General features: G+C 34.5%; 1 pseudogene; it reads left to right on the forward strand.

Moving 5' to 3' along the window:
• The first annotated feature begins 10,438 nt into the window (after positions 1-10,438).
• LOC120126454 lies at positions 10,439-15,729 on the forward strand (annotated as a pseudogene).
• Positions 15,730-18,011: the final 2,282 nt, after the last annotated feature.

Below are 18,011 nucleotides of genomic sequence, written 5' to 3' on the forward strand. Positions count from 1 at the left end.
TTCGCAAACTTCAAAAAAAAAATTGCATTCGTTTGGTTTATAATTTTAATTAAATGATAATTTATTTATTTTTTCAAACATAATAACACCACTGATAAATTTATGATAGTTATATAAAATACAATATGATTTTTTTAATTGTTATTGTTTCTTGATGTTCTAGTTTCTCGAGTATCAGAAATGTCATGAGTGTAAATATTTAATGTCAAATAATTAAGAGTTATCTTTAAGTATATATTTTCTTGTATTTATCATAAATTAATACAATATAAATTTTAAATCTCTCATAAGTCAACATTTTCTTAAATACGACATTTATAAATTATATAAAAAAATTAATTGATGAAGTGAACATATGACCATTTCCTTTAAATATATCATTTGAAAAGAAAAAAAATAGATAAAACGATTTTTAGTGAATCGAGTATAAATTATAATCAAAATGCAAGTCAACATGAAACTAATTTAAAATTATAACTATGGCGTTCTCTCTGTCTCTCTAAGATAGGGTGTCACGGCTATTGAAGTTCTCTGTTTAACGTCGATGCGATCTCTATTGTCTGGTCTCTCCCCTCACCCCCCGGTTTCTCTTTCCACTCAAATTCTGTTTTGACACCATCATCTGATACTAGTTCAAATGCAGTTGCTAGTGACGAATTTATTTTACGTTGTTTGTTTGCTGGCGGGTGTTGGACGGAATGGTCTTTGGCCATTTTCCGACGGTGTCCTATATGGATGTTTGGGTCTTACCCCTGTTCGGTTAATTTACAGTTTCTCTCGGTTCGTCCACCCTGTCCTTGCTGGTTTCTCGATCGTGGGCCAAGTAAATACTATGTGGTAACAAAATAAATATATACATGTAACATCCCAAAATACGGGTTAGTGACTAAATTGTAAAACTTCAGAGTTTGGTGATTTAAGTAGGATATTTGTATAGTCCAATGATTTGTTCGGAAATATTTCCTGAAAGTTATTAGTAATTATTAAAGAAATTAAATGGCAAAATAATCATTTAACCATTAAATGAATTAAAATGTGATATGTTGGGGATATATACGGGGGAAATGGATAAGAAGAAATATATAGAGATTCTTCTTCTTCTCCTCTTTGTTCTTCCATACGAGAGAGCCATATCATAAGGTGAGTTTTCTGATTTGTTAAATTAAATGTTAGGTTTTGATCATTAGATGATAACTAAGCTTAAGGAAAGCTTAAGTTGTCTTATGATCAAAAGATAAAGAAGTTATAAAAGATTAAAGGAAACGAGATTTTATTTGAAATTATGGAAAATAGTTGATAAGTTGAATTTGAAGTTAAATTTGATTTGTCATCATGTTAATTAAGGAATATGAAGTGTTAGAATTGTATTTAGAACATATTGAAATTTGAGTATGATTCTTGAATTACATATGAAGGATGGGATTTTGAAGTTATAGATGATTTTCATGGATATAAGTTGGTTTAAGTAATGGTAGTTGAGTTTAATGACATGGTAGGGGTTTAAAATACAAGAATTGAATGAAGAATTGATGATTTTCGGGCTTAAAATACAATTTCTCGGTAGAGGGAACCGATACCCTATGAATGGGAATCGATTCCCCCTCTTGAACGAAAAATTCCAGTATGTTCAGGGGGTATCGATTCCCCCTAAATGAAAAATGGAATTTGGTTCTTTAATTTGGTTTAATTTGTTAACATCAAGTTTAAGGTTTAGGCTTCTGATAGTTGTTTTGAAATGTTATATTTATGTAGATATTGAGTCTAAACAAGTTCCGGAATAATCAAAGGATTAGGATCGAATCAAAGCAAATAAGGCTAAGGTGAGTGCAGTTTTAATTGTACTTATATTATTGAACGAACATTGGCTTGCGATGAGCTAGTGATGGAGTTACTATGGTAAGAAGTGACTCCTAAAATGTTATTTGATTTGTGATTCTTATATGTTCATGAATACATGAAATGGGTATAGGTTATTATATATGTTACATGATATGCATAGACATAAGAGCATAAAACATAAGATATATGATATGATATACATGATTATATGCATATGTGATATATGCTATGAGACATGACCAATGTGAAATGAGATAAGCTATGTGATATGATATGAAATACATGGTTACACATACATGTGGTATGTGACAGAAAGGAAAGAACAAGTGATGAGAAATGTATTCATCGTATATGCCCATAGTATATGATACGAGTGATATATGTATAGTTGGCATGCCAAGAGTCGAGGGTATTGTAGACGTAGTGGTCCTACGAGACATATATAGCAATCCTTCGGGACGAATATTGAACAAATGTTCGGTGCCCATGAGGGAATTTATACGAGCTGTGGTGACAGCATTAGTGCACAACCTCAATGTACTCACATACCTTTGTTCTCAACAACAATATATATGGGCAATTGAAATATAAATTAAAGTGAAAGTGATGCAAAAAGGTAAGTTTCATGTGTGCATAACTTGGTTATATATGTCATATGAAATATATACATGCATATTGAAATATCATGATCAAATGGTAAGAATGCATATTCATGAATCTACTGTTACATGTTTATTTATTGCCTCACTAAGTCTATGACTTAGCATGTAAGTGATTTACACGTAGGTACCAAGAAACGAGAAGAGCAAGAATAGAAGTAGCAAGGACAGTATTATTACTAGAAGATCAGATCAGAAGTAATCGACAAAGTAGGTATTTTGTTGTGTATAGAGTGTTGGCATGTAATAAGTCGTTAATTATGAGCACTCTGATCGAGTTTGTATTTTGTGGTCTCTTTTATGTAAATTAACGTATTTTGTTTTAAACAAAGTTTTAAATTCCCGGGGTTTTTCTTTAAGAGTCAAAGTTTGAAAAGTCAAAGTGACACCTCGGACTCGAATTCGAGTCGGGTACGGGTTGGGGTGTTACAGTAATGGCATCAGAGCTAAGGTTTAGTCGATTCTCGGCATAAACCGGAGTCTAGAGTGTTTTATAAGGTATACATGCCAATAAAATAGTGAAAACTTCTGATCTGATGGAATAGTAAGTATAATATTATGCTAATAGAACTATATGATTGTATTTTTATAGATGTCCAGACAAGGTAGTTCTAGAAATGAAGTGGGAGATGATATACCCGCTGAAAGCAGTAATTCACCTGCCCTGGCCAGGCAGAGTGAAGAACAGACACCCTCTGGAGTGCTTGTGAATGATCAAGATGTATTCTTTAGAACTTTAGACGCGGTATTGACGCGTTTTCAACCTCATGTTACTTCAACTCCAAAAATAAATGTTGCAAAAGAGTTGAAGGGTTTAGGAGCTCCAGAGTTTAAAGGGGAAGCTGATGAAGGTTCTGTTACTGCGGACCTTTAGCTTAATGATGTGAAAATCATGCTTGAGGGACTTCATTGTTCCGATGCTGACAAGCTGGATGGAGTCGTCTCCTTGCTTCGAGGGCAAGCAAGAATTTGGTGGACCAACGTTACATTGAGAATATCTGATGATCAAGTAACTTGGTCCTTGTTTTTAGGAGAGTTCAAGCATAAGTACATCGGAGATCAACTTGTTCGACAAATGAAGAAAGAGTTCATGAATCTGAAGCAATGGAATCACAATGTATATTAGTACGAGTGTGAATTCAATAAGTTGAGCCGCTTTGCTGCCGAGCTTGTTCCTACTGAGAAGGATACTTGTGAATGGTTCGTAGAGGGGTTACGTCCTCGGTTGAAGGAAATGTTGATTGTATTGAATCTATCCTCGTTTCAAGAGGTAGTCAATCGTGCCAAAGCTTTGGAAAGAGCTCAAAACGAGAGATTTGAAAATTCAAGGACTCAAACAGTCAAGAGAACGAGTGCTTCTTCGAGTTCCGCACCGTCAAAAAGAGGCAAAGATGTTGGTTCTCGACCTCAAGCTAGATCGGAGTCTGTGGTATCCTCAGCTAGAGGATCAAATCCGATAAGAGGCAGACAAACTCAATCAGTGAGATCTGGAGCTGGAAGATTTAACCAGAGTCAAGACAGACAATGCCCACATTGTGGAAAGAATCATTCTGGGATATGTAGAAGGATTTTTGGAGCTTGCTTTAGATGTGGGGACACCAGACATTTTGTTCGGGATTGTCTTAGGGTAGTCGATGAATCTGCACAACCAGAGAGGTCTATTTCTACAGGCCAAAGGGGAAGAGGTAAAGGCAGAGGAAGAAGTCACTCAGAGTCCTCTGCTCAACAAGAGATACGTTCCACTGCTCGAGTGTATAATCTCAGGACTAATGAAGATCGGGATGATCCGGAGATTATAACAGGTACCTTTCTGCTATTTGATAAACATGTTATGGTATTGATTGATACGGGGTCTACATATTCATACATTACTAGTAAGTTAGTGAGAGAATTGAACATTTAATTAGAAGCTACTAACAATGAGGTGATAGTGACGAATCTGTTAGGGCACAGTGCTCGGGTGAATATGGTGAGTCGAGGGTGTCCCATACGAATTCAGGGAATTGAATTCCCTGCTAATTTGATGGAATTATCTTTTGAAGAATTTGAAGTGATACTGGGAATGGATTGGTTATATCGTTATTATGCTAATGTCGACTGTAGACTGAAAAGAGTAACGTTGAGAAGTCCGGAAGAGGTAGAAATCGTGGTGTTTAGTGAAGGGTGGAATCCATTGGCAAATGTAATCTCAGTGATGACAGCAAAGAAGTTATTGTTACAAGGATATCAAAGGTTCATTGCTAGTGTGGTGGATGTAAGAGCCAAAGACAAAGAAATTGAAGAAATTCCTATCGTGAGAGAGTTCTCTGATGTATTTCCTGCAGAATTCCCAGGTTTACCTCCGAACAGAGAGGTGGAATTTCAGATTGAGATAATGCCAGGAACAGCGCCCATTGCAATGGCACCATACAGAATGGCTCCAAAAGAGTTGCAAGAATTAAAGATTCAATTACAGGAATTACTGGACAAAGGTTTTATTAGACCAAGTGTATCACCTTGGGGAGCTCCAGTTTTGTTTGTTAAGAAGAAAGATGGATCAATGCGACTCTGTATCGACTACAGGCAACTCAATAAAGTGACTATCAAGAATAAATATCTACTTCCTCGAATCGATGACTTATTTGATCAATTAAAGGGAGTTTCAGTGTTCTCAAAAATTGATCTACGTTCGGGTTATCATCAATTAAAGATTCAATAGAAAGATGTTCCAAAGACGACGTTTAGAACAAGATATGGTCACTATGAGTTTATCGTAATGCCGTTTGGAGTTACGAATGCACCAGTTGCTTTCATGGATTTAATGAACAGAATTTTTCAACCCTATTTAGATCAGTTCGTGGTGGTTTTAATTGATGATATTTTAATATATTCAAAGTCAGAGGAAGAACATAGTTCTCATTTGAGGATTGTCTTGCAGAATTTACGAGACAAGAAGCTTTATGCTAAATTCTCTAAATTTGAATTCTGGTTGAATGAAGTGGCATTTCTTAGACATGTAATTTCTACAGAAAGAGTTCGAGTGGATCCTCAAAAGATTAAAGCTATTATGGAGTGGGAAGTTCCAAAGAATGTGTCAGAAGTTCGAAGTTTTCTGAGGTTAGCTGGTTATTATCGAAGGTTCGTTAAAAACTTTTCAATAATAGCATTACCCCTAACTAAGCTGTTGAGAAAAGAAGTAAAATTTACTTGGACTCAAGAATTCCAAGAGAGTTTTGAAAAGTTAAAGAAGATTTTGATAGAAGCTCCAGTGTTAGTCCAACCTGAGTCTGGCAAGGACTTTGTAGTGTATAGTGTTGTGTCTCATAATGGCTTGGGATGTGTATTAATGCAAGAAAGCAAGGTGGTTGCCTATGGTTCGAGACAATTAAAACCACATGAGAAGAATTATCTGACACGCGATCTGGAGATGGTTGCAGTAGTGTTCTCTTTAAAGATCTGGCGTCATTACTTGTATGGTGAAAAATGCTACTTGTATACATATCACAAAAGTTTAAAGTATTTGATGACTCATAAAGAGTTAAATTTAAGAAGATGGATGGAATTTCTCAAGGATTATGATGTTGTGATTGATTTACATCCCGGAAAGGCAAATGTGGTAGCGGTTGCCTTAAACCGAAAGACGTTTGTAGCCTTACGAGCTATGGATGCTAAACTATCATTAGGCGGAGATGGTGTAATTTGTGCAGAATTACCTATCAAACCATCATGTTTAGATCGAATTAAAGAATTGCAAGCTAAAGATGAAAAGTGTTCAAAGAAGTTGCAGCAAATAAAGAATGGAGAGTGTACTAATTATGAGATGAAAACTGATGGGAATCTATATTATCAAGGGAGGCTAGTGATTCCAGATGTTAATGAATTAAAGAATGATTTATTAATGGAAGCTCATTGTAGTCCATTAACGATGCATCCAGGAGGAAACAAAATGTATATGGACCTCAAGAGTCGATATTGGTGGCTAGGAATGAAGAAAGACATTACAGAATTCGTATCTAAGTGTTTGACTTGTCAGCAAGTTAAGGCTGAGCATCAGGTTCCATCGGGACTGTTACAATCGATTTCAATTCCTCAATGGAAATGAGATAATGTAACGATGGATTTTATGATGGGGTTGCCTTTAACTTCGAACAAAAGAGATTCAATATGGGTGACTGTAGACAGGTTGACTAAGTCAGCTCATTTCATTCTGATACGAGTTGATTTCTCTATGGATAAATATGATGAGTTGTATATTAGAGATATTATACGGTTACATGGTGTACTTGTTTCCATAATTTCTGATCGGGATCCTAGATTCACGTCACGATTTTGGAAGTTTTTACATTGAGCATTGGGCACACAACTGAACTTTAGCACAGCGTTTCATCCTCAGACAGATGGTCAGTCTGAACGAACTATTCAAATTCTGGAGGATATATTAAGAGCTTGTGTTATCGAATTTAAAGGATCGTGGGAAAAATATTTGCCACTTTATGAATTTGCATACAATAATAGTTATCAGTCAAGCATCAAAATTGCTCCCTATAAAGCTTTATATGGGAGAAGATGTCGTACACCCTTGAATTGGTATAAACTTAAGGATCGAGAAGTTATTGGTCCTGAGTTGATTCAAGAAATGGAAGAGAAAGTTCAAGTAATTCAGAATAATCTGAAAGCTTCATCTGATAGACAGAAATCATATGCTTATTTAAAAAGGAAAGAAATTGAGTTTTAAATCGTAGATAAAGTGTTCTTGAAAGTGTCTCCGTGGAAGAAAGTATTGAGATTTGAACGTAAAGGAAAATTGAGTCCTCGGTTTATTGGACCATATGAAATCGTTAAGAGAGTGGGACCAGTGGCATATCAATTAGCTTTGCCACCTGAAATGGAGAAAATTCACAATGTCTTTCATGTTTCAATGCTTCGTAAGTATCGATCTGATCCCTCCCATATTATATCACCAGAAGAAATATAAGTGCAATCGGATTTGACATATAAGGAAGAACCGGTCCGAATTTTAGCCCGTGAAGTTAAACAATTAAGGAACAAGACTATTCCATTATTCAAAGTGTTGTGGAGAAATCACAAGGTGGAAGAAGCGAAGTGGGAACGTGAAGAGGACATGAAGATTCAATATCCCCATCTCTTTGTACAATGAAAATTCGAGGACGAATTTTCTTAAGGGGGAGAGATTTGTAACATCCCAAAATACGGGTTAGTGACTAAATCATAAAACTTCAAAGTTTGGTGATTTAAGTAGGATATTTGTATAGTCCAATGATTTGTTCGAAAATATTTCCTGAAAGTTATTAGTAATTATTAAATGAATTAAAGGGTAAAATGGCCATTTAACCATTAAATGAATTAAAATGTGATATGTTGGGGATATATACGGGGGGAAATGGATAAGAAGAAATATCTAGAGATTTTTCTTCTTCTCCTCTTTGTTTTTCCATACGAGAGAGTCATATCATAAGGTGAGTTTTCTGATTTGTTATTTATTTGTTAAATTAAAGGTTAGGTTTTGATCATTAGATGATAACTAAGCTTAAGGAAAGCTTAAGTTGTCTTATGATCAAAAGATGAAGAAGTTATAAAAGATTAAAAGAAACAAGATTTTATTTGAAATTATGGAAAAGAGTTGATAAGTTGAATTTGAAGTTAAATTTGACTTGTCATCATGTTAATTAAGGAATATGAAGTGTTAGAATTGTATTTAGAGCATATTGAAATTTGAGTATGATTCTTGAATTACATATGAAGGATAGGATTTTGAAGTTATAGATGATTTTCATGGATATAAGTTGGTTTAAGTAATGGTAGTTGAGTTTAATGACATGGTAGGGGTTTAAAATAGAAGAATTGAATGAAGAATTGATGATTTTCGGGCTTAAAATACAATTTCTGGGTAGAGGGAACTGATACCCTATGAATGGGAATCGATTCCCCCTCTTTAACAAAAAATTCTAGTATGTTCAGGGGATATCGATTCCCCTGGGGGGTATCGATTCCCCTAAATAAAAAATGAAATTTGGTTCTTTAATTTGGTTTAAGTTGTTAACATCAAGTTTAAGATTTAGGCTTCTGATAGTTGTTTTGAAATGTTATATTTATGTAGATATTGAGTCTAAACAAGTTCCGGAATAATCAAAGGATTAGGATCGAATCAAAGCAAATAAGGCTAAGGTGAGTGCAATTTTAATTGTACTTATATTAATGAACGAACATTGGCTTGCGATGAGCTAGTGATGGAGTTACTATGGTAAGAAGTGACTCCTAAAATGTTATTTGATTTGTGATTCTTATATGTGCATGAATACATGAAATGGGTATAGGTTATTATATATGTTACATGATATGCATGGATATAAGAGCATAAAACATAAGATATATGATATGATATACATGATTATATGCATATGTGATATATGCTATGAGACATGACCAATGTGAAATGAGATAAGCTATGTGATATGATATGAAATACATGGTTACACATACATGTGGTATGTGACAAAAAGGAAAGAACAAGTGATGAGAAATGTATTCATCGTATATGCCCATAGTATATGATACGAGAGCTATAGGTATAGTTGGCATGCCAAGAGTCGAGGGTATTGTAGACGTAGTGGTCATACGAGACATATATAGCAGTCCTTCGGGACGAATACTGAACAAATGTTTGGTGCCCATGAGGGAATTTATACGAGCTGTGGTGACAGCATTAGTGCACAACCTCAATGTACTCACATACCTTTGTTCTCAACAACAATATACATGGGCAAATGAAATATAAATTAAAGTGAAAGTGATGCAAAAAGGTAAATTTCATGTGTGCATGACTTGGTTATATATGTCATATGAAATATATACATGCATATTGAAATATCATGATCAAATGGTAAGAATGCATATTCATGAATCTACTATGACATGTTTATTTATTGCCTCACTAAGTCTATGACTTAGCGTGCAAGTGATTTACACGTAGGTACCAAGAAACGAGAAGAGCAAGAATAGAAGTAGTAAGGACAGTATTATTACTAGAAGATCAGATCAGAAGTAATCGACAAAGTAGGTATTTTGTTGTGTATAGAGTGTTGGCATGTAATAAGTCGTTATTTATGAGCACTCTGATCGAGTTTGTATTTTGTGGTCTCTTTTATGTAAATTAACGTATTTTGTTTTAAACAAAGTTTTAAATTCATGGGGTTTTTCTTTAAGAGTCAAAGTTTGAAAAGTCAAAGTGCACCTCGGACTCGTATTCTAGTCGGGTACGGGTTGGGTATTACAATACAATAGTTATAAAAACATTTTTATAAAACTGGAACTCCGTGATACGTGATTTAAAATCAAAATAGTATAACTTGGAGTTCGATAAACCAAATACAAAAGTAAGGTTCTATGAACACATATGTCCACTAAAGTTACAATGCAGTACTCTGACAGATATACTGGAAGTCTTACCGCAACGATGTTCCACTACCGGATCAAGCTACTAACCTACGAACGGAAAACATCCAAACACTGAGCTTACAGTGCTCAATAATATAATTGTTAATCCAGAGATGCATTAAGAGTTTCATAAACACAAGCATACTAAAGACATGCTACTAAGAAATAGGTACACTTATGATCTTAATCAAGTGTTGTCTACTTAAGGGTTATTTGTTCTATCACTGAAGTAGGAGTCTCATGCTTCCCTTAATCCTTTACTAAGGGTCTCGCCATGAGTACACCTCTATTGTGTCTTTAACCATAATAACTGTAATTGTTCTGCATTCTCTAAATGTGACACTAACACTCATGTGCATTATCTGAATACAACACTTACTAGTATTTAGTCTCACACAACCATCATACACTAGTTAATTGAGAAAACCTAGTGTCACATAGCATCTGTGAAATTCCCAGTAAGCTGATGAATGATCTCCTAGTCTCACATAACTATTAGGAAGATCATGGAGGTGGAGGGGGAACCCGGTGTCATATAGCATTGGTACAATTCCTGCTCAACTGAAGCATTGGCTCGGTCTCACATAACCTTCAAGCCAAGTTTTGAGAATATCTGTTGTACTGGACTGATACAACCATACATGCATATATAAGGGCCCAAAGGCCTCACAACACTAATATCGCTAACCCACTCCTCATGAATGCTTGAGCCTCATGCCCTAATTAGCCACTGAAGCGCCTTGCTCACTGACCATTCCCTACTGGGGCAACTAAACTAGTCTAGCTACACCCTAACATAGCTGGACACACTAAAGTGAGGTCATCCTCTCACTAGTTGTTATATCGCTCATTTTCTCATCTAAAATATTATGCAACGATTTATTAGTCTATTAATGATGTTAGTTATTAAGTCGATTTATTTTGGTTGTGCGTTACTTAAGGGTATTTTAGTCATTCTTAGTCTTTAAAGAAGTCTCTATGCGTTTCATGACTTAAAAATGATTTATGTATTCCTTGTTCACTGATGTAACACTAGCTAGCCCAATACATGACTCGGGTTCATTACTAGGTACACTACAAGAAAATATACCTTTAATGACACACGAACGATGACACACACTAATTTATGACTTGCAAAACATGTGTGTCATAAAAAAAATGTCATGTTTTTTAAAATCTGAACGATTTATGACTTACAATAATGTGTGTCATATTTAATAGTCATAATTCAAAAAATTTACAAAAACACGGAGTATAGTTTTAATTATGTGTCATCTTTAGGAGTCGTTTTCTAATTTCTCCCCCCCCCCATTATTTTCATCATTTCCCTCTTCTTTATGTCGATAATTATCAGTTCACGCCGCTTCTTCCACAGGCATTCCTCGTTCTCTATTCCACCATTCAATTTGGGTTTCTGGTCTTAGGAATTATTATGTTATATTCATGTGAATTTGAGATCTCTCAAGATTGCAGCCTCTCTCGCCTTTCGCTTCCCGTAACTCTACTCAGGTAATTTTCCCCCTTTTCTACTCCTAATTCTGAGAAAAAACAAAACGTCTAAAAACGAAAACGATTTTTCAAAACAATTCTTCGCTGCTCCTTTTATTTTGATTTTCTGAAGAAAAAGCAAGAAAAAAAGAAAAGGATATCCAGTAAAGAGTTAATAGCAATAGAGTCGAGAATGGATTATTACGAGATCTGGAATGGATTGGCCGTGGAGCTTTTGGCGTTGCCATTCTCGTTTATCATAAAATTGAAAAGAACATGTACTTTTTTTTTATTTTTTTCAATTTCTGATTTTAATTAATGTGTAATTTGATTTTTTGACTATTTCTCTTAAAAAATATCTATGTTTTGAAGAAGATCAGATTGGCGCGGCAAACGGAGCATTGTAGGAGTTCTACGCATCAAGAAGTTAGATGTTACTTTCATCTAAACAAATTAATATGTTTTCTCCTTAAAGGAATAGCGAGTTTAATATTCCAATTTACGATCTAGTTTCATTTTTGTGGTATGTAGATGTCACTTATTTCACGAATCCAACACCCTTACGTTGTTCAATTTAAGGAAACCTAGGTTGAGAAAGTAAGATACCAGACTACTGTTTTTTTCTAGGATTATCGAATCAAAATATGGCTTCACTTTGTAGCTTGTTGAGTCCGTGACTGCTTCGTTTTTTTTTTCTGTTGCTTTTGTGTTTTGCAATTGTAATGTAGAATTGCTATGTTTGCATTGTTACTGGATACTGCGAAGGTGGAGATATGTGAGTTTCCACGTTTGTATCTAGAAGTTTGATTCGGAGATTTTTGTTTTTAGACATCCTGCAAAATTTGTAGTATTTTATTATTTTCCTGTTTAACTGTTTTTAACATGGATGAATTGATGAAAAAATCAAATGGGATCTATTTCCCGGAGGAGGTAATCTTATCTCTCTATTCCTATTGATTTTACAAGTTAGTTTCTTCTTAGAATTATGTGGCACGGTAAAAGATTCCCCGTTGGGGTTTCTGCTTCCATGGTTCTCACCTAATTGTGGAAGAGAGGAGGTGGTTACGACTTACAGTTAATTTCGTTGGTTGTGAACATTGTGCAGAAGCTCTGCAAGTGGTTCGCGCAGCTACTTCTGGCAGTTGAATATCTGCATTCAAATTTTGTTCTACATCGGGACATAAAGGTACGAATGTCAATATACATTGGTCTTTCTATTAACTTATTTATTATGGACTGACTTCAACACTTTCTTGGTAGTGTTCCAATATTTTTCTTACCAAAGATCAAGATGTTCTCCTTGGTGAGTTTGTCTTTTCCCTTTTCTTCTTGCTTTCTTACAGGTTTTCTCTTTATCTATGTTTCCTATTAAGTTATGTCAGATATCCTACCTAATTGGCTATTCTGCTATTGTTATCCTAAATTCCTTTCTTGTCTGTATTGGTTTAGGGGATTTTGGGCTTGCTAAAACTCTAAAGGCAGATGATTTGGCTTTCTCGGTATGTACATTGTAATGAAATGATTTTTTGACATACATTTTCCTTTTAGTCTTTTTCTAACCATATCTAAAATTGAAAATAATTGTTTTGGGTCATTCTTTTAGCATTTCTTTTCTTTATCTTCCTACAGTTTGGTATAATAAGCTTAGTAGCTTATGCTGCAAATCTCGAAATACAGTTTTTTGTTCTGTTGACAGATGCCTCAATTTCCCTTTACTTTTATTGCAAACATTCTTGCATGGTAGCATATTACTCACATTCGGTAATTAATAACATATTCCACTCTTCCAGATTGGCTGTCACAATCCAATATAGTTACATTTTCTGGAAAAATAATATGATTTGTTAAAATGAACAGGCCTAGTGTGTGCCAAGCTTACAGTTAAACTTGGTGCTAATTTTAATTTTATTGACCGAGACCAAACTGTAACTAATTGTCGAGTAAAATTTATAACAATACCAAGTAGATTAACATAAATAATCACTTAATCATTTTTAAGGAAAGAACTAAGCAAAAAAGAATCATTTGTTGTTACCTTAGTATATTTTGGTATGGCATCATTACTTAGGAACTGAAAATATATGCATGTATGCGACTTCTGGGTAGTTAGTCGAAGTGTGTTACATTTGGTGATAGGAGAGATGTATTAATAATTAATCATAAAAGGGCCCAGAATTTGTGCAAGGATTAAATACTGGAGTGCTGTAAATTAACTGTCACTCATGTTGTATCGATCATAAATATCCAAAGAAATAGCGTATATAAATGTATCTATTGGGTTAAATTTTGTACTCGTCAATCCTTGCTCTCATAAACACTTTTGGACAAAGGAAGTGTGGAGGAGAGAGTTGAAACCTGCACCATGAGCCTCCAATGCAATGAGTATGAGAACAACCACTAGTCTAAAACTCGGTATTCTCAATCCCTTATATTGACAATGAACAATACTTATTTACTTTTTGATATCATTGTTATATTTTTGTATTTATTCTTATATTAGAATGTGCTAATTATTTTTAGTTCCAGTGCTAGATAATAGTGACTTTGTACGTGCCTCAGATGGTCGGAACTCCCAATTACATGTGTCATGAACTGCTTGCAGATATTCCTTATGGTTTCAAGTCTGATATTTGGTCTCTGGGTATGTCTTTTCTCGAGTATTTGACTTACATACATGTATATATATATATCAGCTGAATTGCTTCTTGTTGAACAGGGTGCTGTATGTATGAGATGGCTGCTCGTCGCCCTGCTTTTAAAGCTTTTGTAAGAGTTCTCACAAATGTTTTTGTTGAATCTGCTTCTTGTATTCAGTAATGAGTTTACACAGTTTCTCTTTCTGACAAATAGCACGAATTTCATTTGATGTTTTATTAAAAGGGAATTTAAAATTTCCTTTTTTATTCCCTTCCTTTTTTCTCATTATGGAATTTTTTTCCATTGCCAAATATAATGGAACTTTCTATCTTTTGGTTATCTGAATTGAGAATAATATGTAGCAACCTTTGCTAGGTTCATAACAGTTTCCATGAATTCTGCACTCCACTCTTTAAAATAATGCTTTCAAAGTAGTTAATGTTGTCCTCATCTAGTGTGATGTCTTGTCCTTTGAGAGGTTTTCTATAAATTACCATTTGTATGCCTCCACTATCTGTGTAAATTATACAAAATTAATTCCATTAATTTTTGTTAAACTTCTTGTTCTAGGACATGGCAGGGTTGATAAGCAAGATAAATCGTTCCTCTATTGTCCCTTTAGCTTCTTGCTACTCTCCATCATTGTAAGTCTCAATATTAACTTTAGAGCTCACTTTTATTGTATGTTCTCATGATAACCAAGTATTCTCTGTGATTTTTCATGCTCATACTGTGCTTTTCTATCCTTGTTTCCTCATTTGCTTTAATTATTCTTTTATGTATTAGGTTTCAACAATGTGCAGATTTCTTGATCAGATTATTTCTTATAAATGTAGGAATTTTTAAATTGGATCCATGAAAATTTATTTCTTCTCCCTTAATAAGGCAAAAATAGTGAAGTTTCGTTTAAATTCCCAAGGGACTTGGTGATATGTATTTTGGCAGTAACACTAAGCATGATTAGTGCTATATATTTTGTCAAGTAATCAAGTCTTTGCTACATGATTGTTAATTTATTTAATTTTACACAAACATGAAGGCAGTTATCAAGGGCATGCTAAGAAAGAATCCAGAGCATCGACCAAGTGTAAGTTTCTTTTTGCTCAATTCCAAGAATTCTCCACATGCAGGACTTCAATGTAACATTTTGAGTTTTCACCTTGATTAGGCATTCGAGCTTTTGAAGCACCCTTATTTGCAGCCATATGTTGATAAGTATCGTCAATCATTTAGCTTTTTTTCGAAGAACTGCTGCTTGGATAAGCATGTTACCAGTGGTCGTGGTAATAGGAAAAATATGGTCGAGAGTCAGAATAGTAATAGCTCATGTAGTGATAAAGATAGTTCGATTTCAAGTCACAGAAACACTGACACAAGGATTCCAAATAACAATAATGAGGCCACTGGCACAGATTCCAGTTCTAAGGAAGAAGATATTTGCCCCATTAGTTTCTCTGGTAAAGTTGATGAAAAAGGAAGGATAAAACCTTCTCATGTTCAATCAAAGAAACCTAAATCCATCAAAGGCGTAGTAACTACTTTGAAAGAAGGGCAAGTAAGAGAAAGTGGTTCCCCTATGAGAGGTGGGCGTACAAAAGCTGCATGTGGTTTGCGCAGCTACTTCTGGCAGTTGAATATCTGCATTCAAATTTTGTTCTGCATCGGGACATAAAGGTATAAATGTCAATTTACATTGGTCTTTCTATTAACTTTATTTATTATGGACTGACTTCAGCACTTTCTTGGTAGTGTTCCAATATTTTTCTTGGTATCTAATTTTAGCAGCTAATTAGTGACCATCATGCACTTTTATCATATTGAGGATATTGATCACACTTTTCATAACTTCTTTTGATGGTTGCATGAACTGGCTAGTTGTTGTCTTGTTTGTGCACTATACAATTTGTTCATGCTACAACTTAATATTTTAGAATATCAAACTGTTTCTTTTATAATAAAACGGTATTATTTCTGAATGTAATTTTTTTAATTCATCTCTGTTATGTAGTCTCCAAAACCATAGCTGAGGATTCTGCTTAGACATTTGCAAAGGAGAAGGGCCTTGACTTGGTAGCTACATTGATGGTAAACTTCTTGTTCTTTGCTTCTATATATTGATAGATTATGTTGTAAGTAATGAGTGAATTCTTGAATCTAATTACATGTTTTAAGCATGTGGCAATCAATACTATTTGTCGATATATGAATCAATGTCTAAAGGAACAATTTGAAATGTTCGGTGGAGTTGTGAAAGCATTTGACACGTACTAGCACTTAAAATCCAAAATTTGATTTTGTCAAGTATTATAGACGTAACAGGGACTCTCTTGTGGTTATTATTTGTGATGATATTGTTGTGAACAAAGTTGGATTTTTTTAATGCTATTGATTTTATGACTTTGCATAATGTTATTTATGCTTCAAAGAATGCATATGTAAAATTGGTCATTTTAGTACTCTTTAATAGTTCATTATATACTTCACTTTAAATAAATATAAATTATATACTTATTTCATATTTTTTACTTAGGTTGGCGATGGGAAAGAATAATATACGGATGATGATATTCGCAAAGAATGGGTATCTTATGTGGCAAACTTTATTATGCTTTGATATTTTGTATCGACATATGATTAATACAATATTTTTGATAACTTAATGTGAATATATTGTATGCAAATGGATTGCTTATATATAATATGGTACATAGATTTAGTATTATGAGGCATTCAATGTGATTTAGTTTGATTATTTGTCAATCTACAATATATATATATATATAAATTTCCGAAATACAATTACGACACACGAACGTTTGTCGTCTTTTTAAATGATGTGTGCTTCAATGACACGCAATGTAAGTCATATATGCGTGTCATAAATTTATGACACACAAATGTATGTCAAGCAGATTTATGACAGGGGCTTCAATGACGCGCAATGTAAGTCATACATGCATGTCATAAATATCATAAATTTATGACGAACAAATGTGTGTCATCTTAATTTATGAAGGGGCTTCAATGACGCGCAATGTAAGTCATACATGCGTGTCATAAATTTATGACGCACAAATGTGTGTCATCTTAATTTATGACGGGGGCTTCAATGACGCGCAATGTAAGTCATACATGCGCGACATAAATGCGCGTCATAGATTTATGACACACAATTACGCGTCATAAAAAATTCATGTTGGTGGCTTCAACAACAGGCATTTGTGTGTCATCCGCACCCATAGATGATGCGCAATGCGCGTCATTAAAGGGTGTTTTTCTTGTAGTGGTAGCAACACTCTAATTGCTCTTATCATAAGTTGGAGAGACGACTCATGCGTTCTCAATTCACTGATGTTCTCGAAGCATACATTTTTCACTATTATTGAATCTGATTACTCATTGTACCACTTTTCGGTACATCCCTTGTAACGATCCTCATTCTTAACTATTCGAATATGTACCCGACTGAATATACTTCGACGTATTACGCTTGGTATGGTTACATCGATTGTAACCCACTCCTATGAGTGTTTTTAGGCCCTCTTGGTCCCTTGTGTCCCTCACAAACTAAATTCCCTTATTACAAGTCATCCTTAGCTATTACGGGCCTTAAAAATGTCAAAACTAACCATCAAAACTAAGTAGTATCTATATCCTACATGTAATATCGGTACTCCCTAGTCAAGTATCAATATACCCTTGAGTATCGGTACCAAAATCAGCTTATGTTTGCCAAAAACCCTCTCAGTATAGATATTGTTACCCTCAGTATTGAAACTAGGCAAAGAGTAATCCATATTTTGGCAAGAGTATCCATACTTTGGCAAGAGTTTCCATACTTTGGTAAAAGTATTCATATTTTGGAAAGAGTATCAAAACTTCTCCTTAGAGTATTGATACTCCCTGCATAAAATGTCCAGAAAACGTCCCAGTTCATCCAATATCGATCTTGTT

Source organism: Hibiscus syriacus, unplaced genomic scaffold, assembly GCF_006381635.1.
Source record: "Hibiscus syriacus cultivar Baekdansim isolate YM2019G1 unplaced genomic scaffold, ASM638163v2 tig00110458_pilon, whole genome shotgun sequence".
NCBI lineage: Eukaryota > Viridiplantae > Streptophyta > Magnoliopsida > Malvales > Malvaceae > Hibiscus > Hibiscus syriacus.